The sequence below is a fragment of the Rhinolophus sinicus genome, linkage group LG06 (genome assembly GCF_036562045.2).
Source record: "Rhinolophus sinicus isolate RSC01 linkage group LG06, ASM3656204v1, whole genome shotgun sequence".
In the NCBI taxonomy this organism is placed as follows: Eukaryota; Metazoa; Chordata; class Mammalia; order Chiroptera; family Rhinolophidae; genus Rhinolophus; species Rhinolophus sinicus.
Genome location: NC_133756.1, coordinates 112,392,824 through 112,414,902, shown reverse-complemented (window position 1 = coordinate 112,414,902; position 22,079 = coordinate 112,392,824). Strand labels below are relative to the sequence as shown.

Genomic DNA, 22,079 nt, shown 5'->3' with positions numbered 1-22,079 from the left:
TCAATTCCCTATGCTGTACTCTACATCCTGTGACTATATATATATATATATATATATATATATATATATATATTAAATTATAGCTGACATTCATTATTATTCAGCGTCAGCTTCAGTTGTACACTGCAGTGATCAGGCATCTACACCGTCCATGATGTGATCCCCCTAATAAAACAAGTGCCCATCTGACACCCTACAACATTACTGATTATATTCCCTAAACTCTCTTTCATCTCCCCGTGGCAATCTTGTGGTTATTGATTGTGCTTTCTAATCCCCTCCCCCTCTCCCTCATTTAAGTGCACAATACAGTATTGGCAACTATAGGCACCATGTTGTACAGCAGATCTCTAGAACTTATTCACCTGGCATAGCTGGAAGTTTATACATTTCCTACTCCCTCCAGCCCCTGGCAACCATCATTCTACTTTCTGCTGCTATGAGTTTGACTGTTTCAGATACCTCATATAATGGAATCATGTAGCATCTGTCCTTCTGTGACTGGCTTATTTCACTTAGTATAATGCACTACAGGTTCATCCATGTTGTCACATACGACAAGATTTCCCTCTTTTTTAGATATGTTATGTAATTTAAATTAAATTTTAAAAATTTATCTACATCTGGATTTAATGATGAAGTTTTTACATATAGTCCACTCATGTGGAACTACTCAGTCTTCCAAAATGGGCCCTTCATCTCTCTCTTACCTTTGTGTTTTTGTATATATTTCTTCCCTTCTTAGAAACTCTTCTTTCTTCACTGCCTGGATAGATTCTACTCAACACACACACACACACACACACACACACACACACACACACACACACACTTCAGCTCACCTGTTCACCTTCCATGGGAAGGCTCCGCTACTTATCACCCTCCTAAATTGGGCTAAATGCACAATCCTCCTCTGGCTTCCCACCACTCCCAGTACATCCTTCTAGTCTCAGGTCATTGTAATCGCTGACTCATCTGTCTGTCTTTCCCAGTAGACTGAGAAATTTTTCAAGGAAGAGATTTTGGCCCTGAGTGCAAGCACATTTCATGTGATTGTGACAATCTACCAGCTGTACCTGGAATGTAACTCAAGCCTAACCTCACATCAATTTGCTTAAAATGTATTTCGTCTGAAGGGCGTAAATATGGTTTTTCTTAAATTACTGTCACATGGAAAGCATTGTAATGAGAAATGCTTACATTGTAATGAGAAATGAAATTTAAGAATTGAAAATCAAGAGCCATTTTATCAAGAAAATGTCTCCTAAGGGGACTTTCGCACAATGCACCTGCAGAATTAAAGGCCTTTCCCAACCTAAGCAGAGTGCTGGATACAGGGGATCCAACGATTGCTGAGACATGACTCCTGCCCTCAAGGATTTAGCAAGCTGAACTTAGTAATTAACTAAATAAGAAATAGAATCATCCGTGTTGATCACTCTGCAGGCATAAACGTGTGATGATCAAAAGGAATTTTTGTGCTGAGCCATAGAACTCTGTTTCTTTTTTTTATGGTTATGAATCTTGCTTCATTAAAAAGATGCCTCTTTTAGATATTTTAATTCACTTGTTCATTCATTCAACAAATATTTCCTGACCATGTCCCATATCAGACATTTTGCCAAGCACAGATGGTACAAAAAAAAATAAGATAAATACTTTTCCTTTGAGGCATTTTTAATGAAAACAGATAAATACCATAAACATAGTAAATCTTATTTAAAAAAGAAAGTAAACTTAACTCTGCATGGGGATCATGAAAGGCTTCTCAGTGAGGATAACATTGAACTTGATTTTTAAGGAAAGAGTTTGAATCTGCCAGAAATTTTATTATTTGAGACAACGATGGAACTGAATATAGAATTTATTTTTACTGTGTATGCTAACCAATATGAGCCTCTACCCAAGTAGACAATTAACAACCCATAAAGGTGACTACTTTCCTAGAGACAGGTGTGCTGCCATTTTCCTGTCTAGAAACCCTTAGATTATTTGCCCAGGCATGTGAATTTAAAGAAAAGTTCTCTTAATATAAATTCCTCAGGAGTGCTAAATGCCAAATTATTTTCTATATTTTATACATATTGACTAAAGGATTTTCAACAAACCTTTGTATATGTGTGGAGAACACTCAACAAACTATTTTTCTATGTCATAACAACTTTGACTTGAGAATAAATTTAGTGTCTCCAGATTTTGCAAACATGGGTTTGTTGGTGCCTTCCAAACATTAAAAAGTGGAGATTCGTGGGGGAGAAAAAGGTTCACAATACTTTCAGAAAGTAGAAGACATTTTTTAACTCCTTAGGTTCCAAGTAAGGAGGAAGAATCATGCAATATACCAATTTTGTTTGTTTTCCTTTTAAATTTCATTTTTCTAAACATAAATGAATATATTCACATTGTAGCATATTGCAAAAATACAGAAAAATAATAATGGTCATAATTGCTGTCATTTCCTGAACACTTTCTCTGTACCTTCATATAATTGTCTCATATAATTCTTATCACAGCTCTGAGGTAAGTATTATAACATCATCATTTTGCAGTAAACAGTTTTTAAGAGACCTAGAGATACTAGCAGAAGGACAAACAAGACGTCAGACTCCAAAGCCTTCACCTTTAATCATCTTCCGTAAAGCCACCAGCACTTCATCTAGTTGCATATTTCCCTCTTTTCTTAATTTATTAAATCATTTAAATAATACTTAATTACATATTTGTGCCAGGCATTCTACTAGGAGCGGAGGGTATAGAAGTAAGTGCAGCTTTTGCCATCACAGAATCTGTATTCTAGTGGAAATGGTAGACACTGCACAGTAATTACAAATGTGGTGAGAATAATAAAGGAAAGCTTGGAGTGGTTTAGGAGCTTGTAATAGAGGGACCAAATCAAGCCTAGTGGAACACAGAATGCTTTCCCAAGTCATCTACCTATGAACTTATTACACATAGTTGAGTCATACTATGCATATTTCTGAATTTTCAACTAACACTATATCCTAAGTATTTCCTGAGTAATTAAATGTTATTTGTTTAAACTGCTTACATAATATTTAGCCATAGGAATGCATCCATTAACTATTTTGTATTATTAGATATTTTCACAGTTTTATATTTTTCTTTGTTATAAACAATAATGTAATTTACATCATTATGCATAAAGCTTTTTCTCTATGCCATGTAATTTCCTTGAAACAAAGAATCCCCAAATTAGGGGCGGCCAGATGGGTCAACTGGTTAGAGTGCGAGCTCTGAACAACAGGGCTGCAGTTTCGATTCCCACATGGGCCACTGATCTACCACCTCCACAACTAGATTGAAGACAACGAGCTGCCGCTGAGCTTCCAGAGAGGTGGCTGGATGCCTCAGTTAGTTAGAGTACAAGCTCTCACAGTTCAATTCCCTCATGGAATGGTGGGATATGCCTCCTGAAACTAAAGATTAAAAATGGCAACTGGACTTGGAGCTGAGCTGCTCCCTCCACAACTAGATTGAAGGACGACTTGGAGCTGATGGGCCCTGGAGAAACACATTGTTCCCCAATATTCACAAGTAAAATCTTAAAAAAAAAACAAAAAAAAAACCCAAATTAGAAAGCTGCAGATACCTAGAGTATCATAGAATTAAAAAAAAAAAACTGCTTAATAGGTAAATACATAAAGAAAAAAATGAAATTATCACCATTTTAATTTGAAAGAAATATATGGTAATTCTAAGTGGGGGGGGGAGTTCTCTAAACAGTTTTTGTTATAACTAAAGTCCAAATTGTCATTATTGTTTACAAAAACATGAAAAGCAATTACCTTCATCAATTATACCTCCATCTGTAATTTTGTACAGAATCGTATTTCTTCATTAGCATGACAAAAAACCCCTCCTTCATCTTGAAGGTTCAGCGTTAAAACTCTGAGTGCCTCATAACCACCAGTAGGAACTGCTAGTTGTGGATTTCACATACACTCCCTGTTACCGCCACCAAGAGAGGAAAGGTTTGGAGGCCAGCTACGTGACCAAGGACACATTTCATAACTCCCTAGGTTCCAATTTTCGTATCTAAAAAATTAGGAACAATATCTCTGGCTTTGTGGTTAAGAATACTAAAAGATAAAAAAGGAAGTGTATGTACGTGCTATATACCAACTGTGCATCAGATACTATGTAAGGTCCTTCATGTGTTATATGTAATGTCTAACAGTAGTGAGTCAGCCCTCAGATCATTTGTCAAGAAAGAAAACAAAATGGGGGGAACAGGGGATAAGAGCATGATAGCTAAAGATATGAGTTTCTTCTTGAGGTGATAAAAATGCTCTAAAATTGACTATAATGATGGTTACACAAATCTGTGAATATAATAAAAACCATTGAATTATATACTTTAAATGGGTGAAGTGTATCGTACATAGACTGTATTTCAATAAAGCTGTTTTAAAAGAGAAAAATAAATAAGCTATTAAGTAGCAATGACATCCTACTTAGATGGATTCTGGACTATGCAAGATTGTACTTTAACTCATTTGATAAATACTTATTAAGCACATGATATGTGCCAGGAACAATTCCAGATGTCAGAGATATAGTAATATATAAGGCAAACAAAACCCTACCCTAATGCAGCTAATAATAGGCCAAAAATACGGCATGTATAATAAATATCAGGCCTCATAAGTACTATTAAAAAACAGAGAAAAAGATTGAAGACTATTTTTAAAAAGGTGATCAGGAAAGAGAGCTCTGTGGAATTATCCTGTGAACAGAAAACTGAACAAAATAAGGGAGCAATTGTGGCAGAGGAAATAGCAAATACAATGAGCCTGAAATAAAAATGAGTGTGTCATATTCAAGAAATAGGAGAAGTACTGGTGTGCCTGCGGCATACTGAGTCCATTATCTTCAAGTTTGTACTTCTGCCAGTCTGCCTACCAGCTACTTATATATATATTCTCATTATAATCCAAATTCTTGTGCCTATCTTACAAAATGGCACCATTTCACCAGAAATAATTTGGAATTATAGTACCACTTTGGAGAATTTTGGATGTAACCGAAATTACCCATCTTTTAGGTATCTTAGATCAAAAGGGCAGCATAATTCCTAATAATCAATGGTCTCCCTTGTTCTGTTGGAAAGATATATATAAAGATATATTTATTAAATGACTTTTTGCTCAGAGTTAGTGAAATATGTGAAAATTTTACAAACATTTCACTTTTGGATCCATCAAAATCTTGTTTCTCTAGTCATTGCCTATATTCCACAAAACATCTTATTCCTTCTGACGATCCCCAGTTGTTCTTTTTTATCTTTTCTCCTAGATCTTCTTCACTTTTCCTCTGGTTCTCCTGATCTTAAACCATCTTCCCTACTCTGATTTCATCTTAAAGTTCACCATTTCCTTTAAAAATAAGATCACCAAAACAGGAATATATACCTGGAAGGCAGATTTTAAGATCTGGCCTTGGTCTGACTTACAGACAATTATCACATATTTCCCCAAACTGAGAAGAAAGGCAGAAATCTACTGAAGACCTTCAACAGCATTGGGAACTTAGTATCCCAATCTTCCTAACCTATAATAACTAATACTTGTGTTAGTAGGCCCATCCAATGTTCAATGCTGAAGCCTAGCAAGAAAGATACAAACGAACAAAACATCTTATTAGAAATATTCAAAAAGAGTGAAGTTGTTCCTGAGGTACACCAAACAGAACAGGAATTTTAAAAAGCACAAAATGTGGGGTAACCCTTATTATAGTTGTTATATTTCCATTAAGTAATGACTACATATTAATATAGTCTTGCAAGCCACAAACGGCAAACCCATCACCTTATCAGTAACTTCAGTCAACATTCAGGAGTAGATCCATAGGTAGATGCTCCTGCTGCATTATTCTCATTTTTTATGAATGGCCATAAACTAGAAATTCAGGACTTGGTACATAAACAAGTAGCAGAATGGGAAATAGTTCTCATAACAGACATGCAGCATTTGCCCAAACATATTCAGAGAGTCTTAGAACAAAAGCAGAGTAAGGCCCCAATACCAGTTAATGGCTTTGCGAAATAAAACAAGTGAATGTCCCCAAGCCATCTTGGATTCCCCAAATGAAAATGCCCATACACAGACAGCACAATAGGTGTTTGGGATTATCCATGAGTTGGGATGATTTGAAAAGAACAATTCTTTCTAAAAACAAGATAGATCCCGATCAAAAATTATTAAGTAGTCAAGGAACCTCTAGATGCCCTAATGCTGACAAAGTAGCTACTCCAAAGGCAAAAATTCTCTTAAACATAAGTGACCTAGAAATTAACAGACTCTGGCTCACTATTATGTCAAGCAGGTAGTCCTTATAAAGATACTTGTTGCCCCTGTGAAGCATCCCAAATACGTACCTAGATTTTGGAAGCCATTAGGGAAAGCCAAAATTCAGCCCCAGCATCAAAAAACAAATGCTGGAAACTACATGAAGGTAAGATATATGACGATAATCTATGGCTTTCACAGAGTAGCTGACTGATAGCACTTGATAACCTTAAGTGGAACTTTGCTAAGATCCTTCATGAAATCCTCACCACAAAAAGGACAACCTGGTCACCATTATGCACCAGTACTGTTGGAGGATTTTTGATAAAATCACTAGGGATGTCTCTACTGCACGTCTTACCTGCAAAAACATAATCCCAGCAAAACTGTAAAGATTGGGCATGAATGGTATAAAACTCCAGGGCCTTTTCGACCCTCAGGATAGCATTTTACTGGTTGTTGGTTGCTTGCTTTCAAGATTGTTAAAGCTTTTCCCTGTCAAAGAGCAACTATCTTGACAGCATCAGAAAGTGATTTCATTTTGTGTTTCTTACTTGGGGAATCTCAATTGCCTTTCTAGTAATAACCGTACTCATTACACTAAGACAGGCATCAAAGAGTTTTGCAAAGCAACACACTTACTTTGAGACATCTTTACATTTGAGGCAAAATTAAAAGTACAAATAAAATTATCAAACTAAAGTTTAGTCAAATTTTCAAAAACACTTCAATTTTATGAGCCAAGTTGCTGTCCTTAGCCTAAAGACATTAATATCAACTTCCTTTGAAGTTCATCACTCTTTTTGTGTGACTTAATAACAAGCCAACCATGCACTAGAAATATAACTTGCAATCTTAGACTTTGTCCTGATTCAAGTAAATATGGCCAAAATACTGCAAGGGACTCATGCAATACACTCAGTTTTACCAACAGATATGGTCACCCTTCCTCAAAGTCCATCCAGCTATCATTGTATGACCTGACTATCTAAAGACTTGGTCTTCTGAAAGAGATATCAGAGAAAGACATACTTTGAACCCCATGGAAATGACATTATCAAGTTCTGTTAACAATTAGCAAAGAAGTAAAATTCCAAGGAGTGGATCCTTTGATCCATGTCTAAAAGTCATAAATTAGCCTCAGAACACAGGTGGCCCACCCCAGCTGGAGACCTCAAGCTAAGCATCCTTAAGAATTCTCCAGAAGCATACAATCTTCAAGAGAGTGCTAAACCAAGATACTTAGGTCAAGTTGACAACAGCATAATGTAGACTGCTTCCACCCTAGATCTTTGGAACTAGGCCCACCAGATACCCAGAGGCAGAGAGTAATATAGTAGCCTTTGTCTAGCACTCTTAATTTAATATTTGGCTATTTATTGCCACTTTATTGAGTTGCAGTCATAAATTGCTAATAAAAGAGCTTCTGTACCATAACCATGTTGAAGAGACTTCCTCTAACCATATTCATACACCATTTTCTTCTGGATAGAATTATCTAATTCTATCATATGATTCTGACAGATTTTGGCTATAGGCCTAAACCAAACTGACGGGTTTGCTATATAACACCTAGTACTTCAGATAAAATATTAATCACTATGTATTTGAACATTCAGAGAGTCATTTCACTGGACACTTTTAGTACCTCAGATATAACCATAGCATAAACTATAATATCAAGTCCTATAAAAATTGGACTTGACTGTATTAACAAAAATTTATAAAAACTGATTATAGTGCTATCAATAGAAACCAGAAACAAAACAAGGATAGGAACAAATATTGAAGCTGTATTTTCTGTTGTGGGTCTCTTGTTCTCCTCAGAGGTTTTCCAACATCCTTACAAGAGTTATTCAACTCCATTTACAGAACCTCTCTTCCCAAAGGAAGAGGTAACTGTCATACTCTTATAATGTTAAACATCTACTCTCACAACAAAATTTGTGCTCCAATAGGGCACTGTCTTTTATGTGGACATCAAGCCCTCATTTGTTTACTATAAAGAAGTTTTACTTGTATATATTGGGTAATTGGTTGAAACTTTCAAGTATTCATGATCATTATAACTGCTTACTTCAAGTTTCACTGAAGTGCATATCCAGGAATTTCAAAATGAAGTTACTACAGTCTACTATGAATATGCACCATCCTACAGTGAAGGTTATGGAATTAGAAAAGGTGGTCAGAACTTTATCATTAAACTTAACCAAATTATAAAAGATACTCTCCCAGTGCTCCAGCCTTGGAAAGCAGGTCTAAAACTCATTAGCCCAAGTAGAAATAAATAATTAAGTAGCTTTCACTTTCTGTTCGCTAGCCATGTGATATCTGTGCCATTTCCAACACTCATGTTGAATTTGGAGAAATACAATCAGTGAGGGAGAACAATGCATCTCTAAACTGAAGCTGATGGCCACTTGCCTCTCCAAGGTAAACCACAATGGAGTCTGAGACATGATTTTCTTCATGAATGCTGGTGTTGTGGCTTCAAAGCGTTTGGGCTCTTATTTTTTATGTGCACTGTAGTTGTCAAGTATGGTTTTCCTGAGTCTCAAATGCTGCTGAACAGCCACTACTGTGTTAGATGATCCAAGCGCTCACCATTTGACAAAAGGAGCAAGAAGATCAGATCCTGGTTTGACTCTGAACTGCTGTGACTGAAATAAAGATGTCATCTAGAGATCAGGATAGTGCTGCAGATCTGGAATGAAATTGATTTTTGTGGCTGATCCTCTGGTGTAGCCAGAAGACGGCCAAGACACAGAAGTCTGAGAACCTATACAACAACCCCATTAGTTGCATAATACTGAAAACCAGAAAAATTACCCCATAATTTATTCACTATATTTTACTTAGATTGACTCTACCGTAATATTCACCAAATCCAAAGACTTGTCCCCGCTTCTGATATCCTGGCTAACGAATTTTCAATTTCAGCCTATAACTAATAAAAAGCATGCATTAATTGCCCCTAACAAAATGTTATTTAAGAACTGTATCTGTGGTGTTTTCCCTTGCTGTAATATGTCAATAAAACTCAGTTTGTCTATATTGTAACAGATATTGTTGAGAATAGAGCTTTTGATACCTCAAATAGGCAAAAGAGGATGGAATCTAGTGGACAAGTGTAGGATCTGTTGATCTAGCTATAGAACCACACTTTCACAGGTAAAAGGAAGAAAGGCAGAATGTATGTGGTTACAGACGTACTACCAGGCTATTTTCATGATCTGGCCTCAAGAAGATTCACATGTTAGATAAGCCTTCTCCGTTCCTGCTCTGACATAATACTGACTCAGCTGGACTCAGACTCACCTAATATGGAATCAATCCAAAATGATAGCTACATGAGGGTGACAATTAAATTTCAGAACTTGTTGCAGTGATGTTGCTAACCTTTTTTGATATCAGAGGAATAATTCATTATGAATTTATACAAACTATATGAACAGTTAACCAAGTTTACTATTTGGAAGTGCTGAAAAGGCTGCGTGAAAAAGTTAGATGACCTGAACTTTTCACCAACAATTCCTGGCTCTTACATCATGACAATGCACGAGTTCATGCAGCCCTATCTGTGAGGGAGTTTTAGCCAGTAAAGAAATCACTGTATTGGAACACCCTCCCTACTCACCTGATCTGGCCCCCAATGACGTCTTTCTTTACCCAAAGTTAAAGGAATATTGAAAGGAAGCCATTCTGATGACATTCAGGACATCAAGGGTAATATGACGACAACTCTGATGGCCATTCCAGAAAGAAAAGAGTTCCAAAATTGCTCTGAAGGGTGAATTAGGCGCTGGCATCGGTGCATAGCTTCCCAAGGGGAGTACTTAGAAAGAGACGACAGAGGTATTTAGCAACGAGGTATGTAGCACTTCTTCTAGGATGAGTTTGCAAACTTTATTGTCTGATTTCATATATGGACATGTGGATCACAGTAGATGGGAGAAAGAGGTCTATATTTAATGTTGATGCTCTAAGCAAGCTATCTGGTTATCAAAATAACAAAAGAAAAATAAATTAGACACATATATTTCCCTGTTTAAATGCAAAATTACTACCTTGACAAAGTGATTCTAGAGTTTTATAGGATAAGTGAAAATAACCCAAAAACTTTTTTATATTGATTTATAATGAGTAATCCACACGTAAGCCATTTTTAAAAAGGATAGCCTAAAAATAATACATATTATTTACAATACAAAGGAGATATCATAAATAAATGAAGAAATCAAATACTATTCAGTAAACAGAATCAAGAAAACCAAGATTTAAAGCCCAATGAAGTTAGATCTTTATCTACCATCATACACCACCATAAATTCTTGCTGGATTAAAAAGTCAAACAAAAAATAATAAATCACTTAATAATTTAAAACACATAATTTAAAATGCATCTGGTCTTACATTGTAAAGAACAGTAAAGCATAAAACAGAAGAAGAAATCACAATATTAACAATACATAGCATTAGCCACATACAAGTTTTTAGACTTTTGAATAGCACAGGTTAATTAACAATCCAAAATAAGAGGTAAATAATACACCGAGAAAAAAATTTTGAAATATATATTATAAACAAATATTCATAATCTTGGTATGAAAGAGTTTGTATAAGTCAATACCAAGAAAGCTAAAATTCCAATAGAATTATGAACATATATAGAAAAAGAATTTACACAAAATAAAAAATTTTAAAGCAATAAAAATGACCAAGAATCAAAGAAGAACATGTGAATATTACTAGTCATTATGGAAATGCAAGTTAATTATAAAATTGGCACTGTCTAAAAAGTATTTTAACTGATAATACTCAAGATGGTGATAAAGCAAATATTTAAATCTACCACTGGCAGGAGTACTACCAAATCCTTTATGGAAGTATTCTACCAGTGCTAAGAATCACAGCAAAGGTTTGCATACATTTTAATGCAACAATTCCCTTTATAGGACTCTACTCTCAAGGAATTATTTAAAGCCCATTTATAAACAACATTCAGCACAGCATTATTTAAAAGAGGAAAAATTCAGAAACAACTTTAGTATCTAGTCATCGGAAAATAGCTACATTAGTTATAGAAGGCTGAACTCAAATCATCTATGGATAACCAACATTTTTTAACACTTTCTTAAATTTTGGCAATTTTTTTACATTAGAAGTCCTACCTCCTGATGTATAAGTAACAAACTAACATCGATAGACTCCCTGTAATAGGATGCAGGTATGTGATCGTCCATTCCCCAAAGATTTGAAGTGAAAAATGAGCATCAAGAGTAAGCTGCAATACAAGGGGAATCAATCTTGTAGCAAACTCAGTTGTGGAGCTACTCAGCGCTTCAGTAGTGGTAGCAATGGGGGAAACAGGAGGAAGAAAAGCAGCTCTGAAGTCAACAGAGTTTAATTCACTTAGGCTTCTCCAAACATCAGATTCCAGATAATCTCATTATAGACCAGCTGGAAAGAGACTCTGAATTATTTTGGAATAAATAGAACCATTTGGCATTAATTCCAAAATTAGCCCATTCACTTCTTTTTAATCTTCTTGAATTCTGTTAACATTTCTCACACTTTCAAACATATTGCTCACTATATAAGTAACCAGAATATTTCATCAAACACTTTTATCAGGAGACACTCAGCCAACTGAAGAACTTTGGTGTAGATGAGTAATGAGAAAGGAGCGGGGGGTGGGAAAACAGGTATTTGAATTACCTACTATGTTGGCATTAATGAGCATTGGACCCATTACCTACATTTTCTCATTAAATCTTCACAATCATGTAGAAAAGCATACACTAATATCTCAATGTTACAAAGAAGGAAGCTGAGGAAGGCTAAATAATCTGCTAACAGTTACTCTTCCAGTGGAAAGATGATTTAATATTTACAACAACAATTATACCCACTTTCCAGGTGAAAAAAAGAAAGGCAAAAACCACAAAGCTAGGATATGGTGGAGTCAAGATTTAAATTCTGGTTTGGTTGATTCTAAATGGGGTCTTTTAAAATTTTTGCTGTTTTGTCACTACTTAGTACACGACACATACATAGTGAGCTACCAATTCCTGATAGTTTTTATTATTAAGATTTGTTCTAAAGTCCACCTACTTTAGACTCTAACATACGGCCTCCTAAATTTCATTCAGGTTAATAGATACACAAATGTACTCAGAAATAAAAATATTCAGTAGATTTGATGCCTTTGGCATTGATATAACCTCAGTTCTAGATTGAAGTCATATTTATTCAGGATTACATTAAAATTACACAGGAATGGCAACGTGATACATTATAAGGGACTTATTCTAAACTACTCTTCACCTTCCATGCCAAGTGAAATGCAAATAATCTCCAGGTGATAATTTATTATTGCTAATTTACCTTACCAATATTTATGAATATGTATTGAATAATCCTAAATCAACAATTTGCTGTAAATAAAAGGATGACTGATATTCAGCAAAGCCACACAATCAATTTTTTTATCTCTTGCCTCAAACACAATGACACCGTGTGACAGGTTAATTTGCATTGATATTAAATGTCAGTTTTATGAAGTTCTACAGTGATGCACGCAGGACTGGCTCCTGACTGACTGGGCTGCCCTTCAGTGCACAGCAATAGAACCAGGCTCACCAGGCAATGTCAAAAAATTCTCCACTAGCACCATTTGAGAGGCCATAAGGCATGGTGGTTAAGACCATAGACTCTGGAGCCAGACTGCCCGAGTTCAAATCTCAGTTCTATAACACGTATTACTAGCTGTGTGACATTGGACAAGTAATATAACCTCTCAACTCTAACATGGAAATAACAGTACCTTCAGCATAAGTTTACAATGTTAAAAGAGCTAAAATTTCTGAAGCACTTAGAAAAGGGCCTGGCACGTAGAAAACACTGTGTGAGTATTACCTAATACCATCAACTACCACTTACCATCAGAAAACTTTGGGAGGGTGGAACTTCCACTGCTGCACATACACACATGTGTTTAGAAACTTTATTTCAACTGATGTTAACCTTGTTGTGTGCAAAAACTTGATGTGGGGAATCCTACAATGTCTATCAATTCATCCCATTGTACATTCTAAATATATTACAATTTTGTTTGCCAATCACACTTCTATAAGCTGGGGGTGGGGGGAATGGGAACAGGACAGGTAAACAAAAAGAAGCAAAAACTGGTTCTGGGAGTTTTCCCTTAACCCTTCTGATTGTTCTGTTTTTTATCTACTTTGAGTAAGTTTTGGTTCCGTGCATCTTGAAGATCCCTACGACAATCACCTTGTTAAATGATAGATAAAAGAGAGAGCTGTGAAGGAAGCCCTTGCCCCAGCCAGTGAAAACAACCTCCTCCAGTCTTTGCTTGGCCCAAAACAGTTCCTTCCACCTCCCGAGTGCATTACCTCACATCTCTCCAGCACTGATATCCAAAATGTTAGCCCAAGTTATTTAGCAGACGCTGAAACCACAGCCATGGCTGATAGGTAGAAACCCTGAGGAGAACAAGAGTTAGAAGCCTGAGTTGACATGTGGACTAAAGTTTTCATTAATAACTAATTGAAGGTTAGAAGAAGGTAAGAAGCTACATTAGCATTAATTCAGTTTATTGGAATGTGGAGGGCTGATTAGAAAATACAGTATATATGATCTTTATCCCTCCAAGGAGAGTAAAAGCCACAGCAAGCCTATCTCCCAGGCCCCAAAAAAGTAAAGAATTTCAAGAATTCATGGATTTTTTCCCTGTCTGTTCAAAGACATATCTTTTGGGATTCTTTTATTTCTTGGATTTCTTCCCTTAACATCCAGATTTTCTAATTGTCCTATTGGAGGATTGTTTTATGTTATTCTTTTTTTCAGTTATGTTTATTTAAATTCAGTTTTTTCCTGCTACAATATTTTCTATGGGCTTCCTTGTTTAAAAATGGGTAGTGGGGGTGGGGTGGGGTGGAGTGGAAGGTTTCAGATGAGTTTCCACATCCTTCTAGGTTGTATAATGCAATTCCTCCAAATGTAAGAGTGGATCTTAAATGTTCTCACCACAAAAAAAGAAATGATAATTATGTGACAGGATGGAAGTGTTAGCTAATGCTTTGGTGGTAATTATTTTGTAAACTATAAATGTATCAAATCAACACATGGCACACTTTATACTGACACAATGCTGCATGTATAATATCTCAATAAAGCTGGAAAAAAATGATCTTGAACATTGTTCAAAATGCAGATCAGACAGTAACTGAACAAAAGAAGATACAAAATATCCAATGGCTTTTGATTATAATAATATAAAATAAATGCATATGAAAATTTTCTGGAATGAAATACACCACGTAATAATAGTAATGAAAATAATAACATAAAAATCAAGCCAAGTACATAGAGATCCATTTCATTCAAATTAGCACAAGTCCACATTAAAAGAACCACGAAAATATTAGTTACCACAAATGAATAAAATAAATCTCTCTTTAAACATGTAAGTATTTCAAAACAAAAATGAAAAGTTAGTTCAATACCTCCACAGGCCACACACACTTTCTGTAGTATAAAATCAGAAAGAATAGGAGGGAACTATGAAGTTGATTTGTGGCAGGAAAAATGTGTAATATAGGGTGGCTTTCAAAAGTTTGCAAAAATGATATTTTATTACAAATTACCTAGATTCTGGTTCACTAAAGCACCCCGGGTTTTAGCAAGCCCCAGTCTCTCATAACAAAGTTAAATTCATCTTTCTACAGTCTGTTAATCTTTTATTATTGGCTCTCAGTAAAGTTATAGTCTTTTATAAAGCCATAAATGTTATATCAATATATACCATGATATTATAGCAGCATTTTTACAGTATTTAAAACCAAACCTGACTGTAGATACTTCTACCTTCTAAAATTTTGGATAAGGTATATAAATCATACTAATGGAAAAAAATATCTCCACCCTGGTTCCTTCCACTTATCATGAATAAGAGAATAAACTTAAGATTTTCTATCTTTTACTATTTCTTCTGTATGGTTAAAGAGTAAGACCCAGGGCAGAAGACACTTTTTCAGCAGAGTTCCTCAATTAGTTTTTGGGTCTGGAAAGTATGCCTGGAAGAGAATAAAGGAATGGAATATTAAATTGTTCTGATAAACTATTATGAGAAAATAAGATGTAATTGTCTTAAAGAAGCATAGAGAGGAATCAACCTGGCAAAAGGCTGGAACCTACTGAGAAATTTGGTCAATTCCTAGCAGTAGGGGAGCAGAAGTTTTAAGGCAGGAAACGTCTAATCCTAAGTTTTATGATGTTTTCACTTTCTGCAATGTAAATATTCCACTATAAATAAAGTTTACTACAACATAAATGTTTTTATGAATGGTCTAACAGGCAAGTAAGAAAAAGAGAACTGGAGATCCAGTCAAGATGGCACAGTAGGTAAATGCTGTGTTCACCTTCTCTCAGGACCACATCAAAATTACAACTAAACTACAGAACAATCATCATTGAGAATCACCTAAAATCTTGCTGAACCAAAGCCCTACAACTAAGGACATACAGAAGAAGCCACCTTGAGACTGGTAGGAGGCGTAGAGATGTGAAACAGGCTGCTCTCATACCCACGAGTGACCATTAACTATCAGGAGGGATACCTGGGTTGCAGAGTTTCCCCCAAGGGAACAAGTGGTCCCAGCCCCTGTTCAGTCCAGGGTTTCAGTGCAAGGGAGAGAAGTCCCCATAATTTCTGATTGTGAAAAACAGCAGAGATTGTGGCTGGGTGAGATGGAGGGTGGCTGGAGTCCCAGGCATTCCTCTTAAAGGGCCCACACGCAGACTTACTCACAAAGAAATCACTGCACTGGAGCAGCAGCTGGAGAGATGAAAGAGACATATTGAGGAGGGGAGTTAGCTGAGTTTTCTGGCTTCAGGATGTGAACTGGTGGGGCAGCTTTCCCCCAGACAGAATCACTGGTATATGCCATTGTTTCTTTGTTGCGCCTCCCTCCTCCCTCACTTCCTGTGTGCATATGCAGGCACACCTCTATCTGAGTCTCCATTCAGCTGGCTGACACCATTCATTCGTCACAGGCTGGTGATTCTCAGAGACTACCCCACCCAACTTTTGAGCACACCCAAACCACTGTTAGTGGCTTTATCTTACAAACCATCTGCCTTGGCTCATGCTACAGACTTTCCTAGGGTCTCTCAAAAATTCGTGGAACCCAGACAAGCAGAATCTGGCCTGAGCAAGTCCCATGCCTCTGGCTGAGCAGCCCTAAGCCTGGCATTAGCAGCAGCCAGACTTGGTTCACAATTTGTTCTCTCAAGGCACTTTCAAGTATGGCGTGGGTGGCAGCCACCTGTGGACTGCTTTGTGGCTCCTGCCAGCTGGCCCCAAGTGGAGTACAGGCTGTGGCTGAACTTGACCTGCAGCAAGTCCCCAATCAGGTGGCCCTTGGGGTGGCATGCCCAGTGGCCAGCTTCAAAATGAGCTGGAGCATCACCCAGCCACCTCCAAGGACAGCACACCCAAGGGGCAGGTTGGGCAGACACCAGAGACCTGCTAAGGCAGATCCTGCTCTGTAGGTTCAGCCCCTGTACCGCAACTCCTCCACGGTAGTCACAGCCAGTCCTGACAATCAATCATCCCAAGGGTCAATCCCTCTCATAGACTTGCAAAGAGCAACCAAGACTCAATTACAAGAAGAAGGCACACACCACCCACACAAAGGACACATCTGCAGTATGTAGCTTCAGTGACCAAGAAGACTATACCAATGAGCCCCACAGCACACCTACTACATAAGACCACTTTACTAATATAGGGAGACATAGCAGCCCTACTTAATACATAGAAACAAACACAGGGAGGCAGCCAAAATGAGGAGACAAAGAAACATGTCCCAAATAAAAGAACAGAACAAAGAAATAAACAAAATGGAGACAAGTAATCTATCAAATGCAGAGTTCCAAACACTGATCTCCTCAGTGATCTCAGGGAGAACTTCAACAAAGAGATAGGAAATAAAAAACTAAGATAGAAAACATAAAAAGAACCAGTTAGAAATAAAGAATACAATAACTGAAATGAAGAATACATTAAAGGGAATTAACAGTAGATTAGATGAAGCAGAGGATTAAATGAGCAATTTAAAAGATAAGACAGCAGAAAACACCCAATCAGAAGAGCAAGAAAAAGAATCCAAAAAAATGAGGACAATTGAAGGGGCCTCTGGGACAACATCAAGCATACCAACATTCACATCATAAGCATAACAGAAGGAGAAGAGAGAGAGCAAGTAATTGAAAACCTATTTGAAGAAATAATGACTGAAAACTTTCCTAACCTGTAAAGAAAATAGATATACAAGCCCAGGAAGTACAGAGAGTCCCAAACGAGATGACCCCAAAGTGGCCAACACCAAGAGACATCATAATTAAAATGCCAAAAGTTAAAGACAAAGAGAGAACCTCAAAATCAGCAAGAGAAAAGCAGTTAGTTACTGTGGTTCCCCAAAAATAAGACCTAGCTGGACAATCAGCTCTAATGCACCTTTTGGAGCAAAAATTAATATAAGACCCTGGTCTTATTATTTTATAATGAAATAAGACCGGGGTCTTACATTATAGCAAAATAAGACCGGGACTTACAGTAAAATAAGACCGGGACTTATATTAATTTTTGCTCCAAAAAAATGCATTAGAGATGATTGTCCGGCTAGGTCTTATTTTCGGGGAAACACAGTACCTACAAGGGAGCTCCCATAAGACTGTCAGCTGATTTCTCAACAGAAACTTTGCAGGCCAGAAGGGGTTGGCACAAAATATTCAATGGATGAAAAGCAAGGAGCTACAACCAAGATTACTTTACCCAGCAAAGGTATCATTTAAAATCAAAGGACAGATAAAGATCTTCCCAGACAAGAAGAAGCTCATTACCACTAAACCAGTATTACAAGGAATCTTAGAGGGACTTCTTTAAGCCCCACCCCAAGAAAATCAAAAATATGAACAATAAAATGGCAATGGTGTAAATACTCCAATAAAAAGATAGGGTGGCTGACTGGATAAGAAAACAAAACCTCTACATATGCTGCCTATAAAAGACTGACTTCAGATTGAAAAACAAACAGAGATGGATAGTAAAGGGATGGAAAAATATATTTCATGAAAATGGAGACAAACAAACATAAAAACTGTGTGGCAATACTTATACCAGACAAAATAGACTTTAAAATAAAGACTATAAAAAGAGACAAAAATGACCGAATAATCCCACTTCTGGGTATTTATCTGAAGGAACCTCAAACACTACTTCAAAGTGTCATGTTCATCCATATGTTCATTGCAGCACTATTTACAGTAGCCAAGATGTGAAGGCAACCTGGGTGTCCCTGAATGGGTGAATGGATAAAGAAGAGATGATACATATATACAATGAAATATTACTCAGCAGTAAAAAAGAATGAAATCTCTGGAGACGAACAAAAGAGTCCTTGAAGTCAAGCTGACTCGGCGTTTAGCCTCCTAAATGAAAAGGTAGATAGAACAGGTCTTGTTTGAAAAACAAATTCAAGACCTACTTATCTACCAACAGAAAGAAAAAAAAAGAATGAAATCTTGCCACCTGTGACAACATGGATGGACCTAGAGAGTATTGTGCTGAGTGTAGGAAGTCAGAGAGCAAAATATAAATGTCATATGATTTCACTTATAAGTGAAATCAAAAGAACAAAATAAATAAACAAATGAAACAGAAACAAACTCATAGATATAGGAACATTTTGATGGTTGCCAGATGGGAGGGCAGATGGGGGTGGGTAAAAAGGGGAAGGAATTAAGAAGTACAAATTTGTTGTTACACAGTAGTCACAGGGATGTAGGGTACAGCATAAGACATAGTCAATAATATTGTAATAACTATGTATAGTGTCAGATGGGTACTAGTTCTATTGGGGTGATAGATGAAAAAGGTGTTGGGAGACTGGGTGGAAAAGGTGAAGGGATTAAGAAGTACAAATTGGTCCTTACAAAATAGTCATGGGGATGTGAAATAAAGCATAGGGAAAATAATCAATAATATGGTAATAACTATGTATAGTGCCAAGTGGGTAATAGTCAGGGAGATCACTTCATAAATTATATAAATGTCTAACAGCTATTCTGTACACCTGAAATTAATATAAAATAATATTGAATGTCAAAAGTAAAAGAAAAAGGGAACTGTGCTCCTTATTTGAGTTGATGGCAAGAAACTGGTAAATAAGAAGACACAGAGATGTGGAATGTTTACAGAGCTGTAAGCTTTGGAAAGACAGGGACACAACTGTCTTAATTATCTATGCCTAGGGATTGAGCCCATGACTGAGCAAATCTTCAATAAACATGTGCTAAAATCACAAATTATGTCATCAATACATAAACATTAAACACAATAGTGTTAGGGCGTATGGAAGAATGTGCTTACCTTTTCCCAGAGATTTTAACAAAATATTTCTGGAGGAGTTTTATTTGAGCAATCTGAGCAAAATCTTGAGTTCACCAGCAGACAGCAAGGTGAGTGAATTCTAGCCAATGGAGACAACATGTGCAGGAGCACAGAGGCATGAAAATGGCCTGCTGTGTCCGGAGATCTTCAGACTGAGGGGCTCAATCTCAGAGTGTATGTGAGAAAAACCAAAAAGGAAGCAGAGGCCAAAGCCTACAGACACCGCGGTGCACCATGAAACAGAATTCAGCCATCTTACTACAGACAGATGACTCTGTGTGCTGCAAAGAATTATTATCCCTTTTGTTCAGGACACCACGCTCTTACGAATACAATCTACTAAAATAATCTGTGTGGCAATTTAGAGATGCACTATTTTGTCCGTGTTCATTGAGGAAGGCAGCAGTTTTCACCATCCAAGATGCATTCATTTAGAGACCCAGAGGTATGGAGGTGTTCTAATGAACATAACTTCAGAGAGAACACACGACACTGAATATTGAGGCTAAAAAACATGCCTTGTCATCGCTGAATTGACAGAGATAAGATGATCCATGAGATGAGGTGGTGTTTTGTTCTACTTGTAAATTGATACACGTACTATTATCATTGAAATCCTAACACATATAGGAGAAAAATCTAATTAGGATCACCAGAATGTGTTTTGGAAATAGCATCGGAATATAAGGAGATTGGGGAAAGGACCTCCAGGTCTTCTGATTATCATATGCCTAAAATCTGCATATTCATGCTCATCTGGAAAGCTACCATGAGCTGTGTGGTCCTTATGCTCCATCTGCGATTGCTATTTTCCTTTCCCCACCCCTTCGTTCTCCTACTAATAAGTGTGTGTGGTTTTTTGTGGGTTTTTTTTGTTTTGTTTTGTTTTTGTTTTTAAGGCAAGAAATAGCAAGGGTAGGAAAGCAAAAATTTCATCACTGTTTTGCAGCCTCAAACCATCAAATTGAATGTTCAAGCTCCATTATTTTTATACATGCTGTCAGTTTATCCTGAAATTAGTGACATTCTAAGATATTTAGATAAAACTATGTGACCATGAGGAAGGCCCAGAGGACAGGTCATGGTGGCCCACTAGAGAGGACAGGGAGAGACGACAGCTGACAGGAAGACCTAGGAGAAGGTCTTCATTTGGATCCCACAGACCACCAATGGGACTATAAAGAGATTTCTAGGGTCCATGAACTTAGATGTAAAGATATACTGCATATTATTTTCACTTATTTCTAACTGAAATTTAGCATTGCCTTAAGCTATAAATGTAAGAATGCACAGCAAGCAGTATTAGCAGTACCTATGATGTTGTCTCTAAGAGACATGACAGATATTTTCATTTAACATTTCTGTTCTGGTAAATATATCTCTTATACACATCACTAATTTGAAATTACAGTAGTATTTTGACTCACCCTGAATCATACCTAATCACAATCTTCTACTCTACAGATATTGGCCCAAGTTATAATACAACTCTGTCCCGAGTAGTCATTTAACCCTTAATGATGAAGTTGTATGTTCTCACACTGGTAGCCAAGATATGGCATGCTTTCCAGTGGACTCTGTCTAAAATTGTTTATTAGTTAACATACTGAAAGGTGTGAATCATGGTAATATTTTGATTCTTTTATTTCAGTATAATTTTGTGTACTTCATTGTATGCATAAAAAAAAACAAACAAAAAAAAAAAACGATTCTGAGAACTGGTCTATAAGTTTGACCAGACTGCCAAAAACAAACATTAAACAAATTTTTTTTTTTTTAATGTAATTCCTTGGTCTAAATCATATTACCTTCTAGAAATGAGGAAAACATCAATCCTTATCTTCCTTCCATAATTCAAACTGGTGTCATTAAAGGGTAGGATCTGAGAGATGGAAGAAATTTGGCAGTCTCCATTACTTACAATAAAAGAGTATGTCTTCTAGTTTTTGTGTCAGGAAGGAGGCAAACTCTGAGAACTGTCCAAGGTTCTGAAACTTGTCCCTTTGCTTATATTCGTTGTTTAAAATTATTTGCATTGCATGATTGTCAGCAACACCTTAAAGCCAGAATGGCCCGTGGGTTTCCCTTCAGAGGCAAACCCAAAGGAAAGCACTAAAACAAGAAGAGACCAAAGCAACACAGTAGGTGTTGTGTGTGTGCTGGAGGAGATGAGCACACTGAGATTCCTGAGCCTGTCATAGGAAGGAAAGAGGGGACATCAAGAGCCATTCAGTTACTGGAGAGAGGGACGCTAGGGCTGGGATCATCTGCTATTCTCTCAACCTTTCTCAAAAAAT

At 36.8% G+C, this 22,079-nt stretch overlaps 1 non-coding gene across 1 annotated transcript; it reads left to right on the top strand.

The window, feature by feature from the left end:
* The first annotated feature begins 18,768 nt into the window (after window positions 1-18,768).
* LOC141572576 (small Cajal body-specific RNA 15) lies at window positions 18,769-18,893 on the top strand. The gene has a single exon (XR_012497900.1).
* Window positions 18,894-22,079: the final 3,186 nt, after the last annotated feature.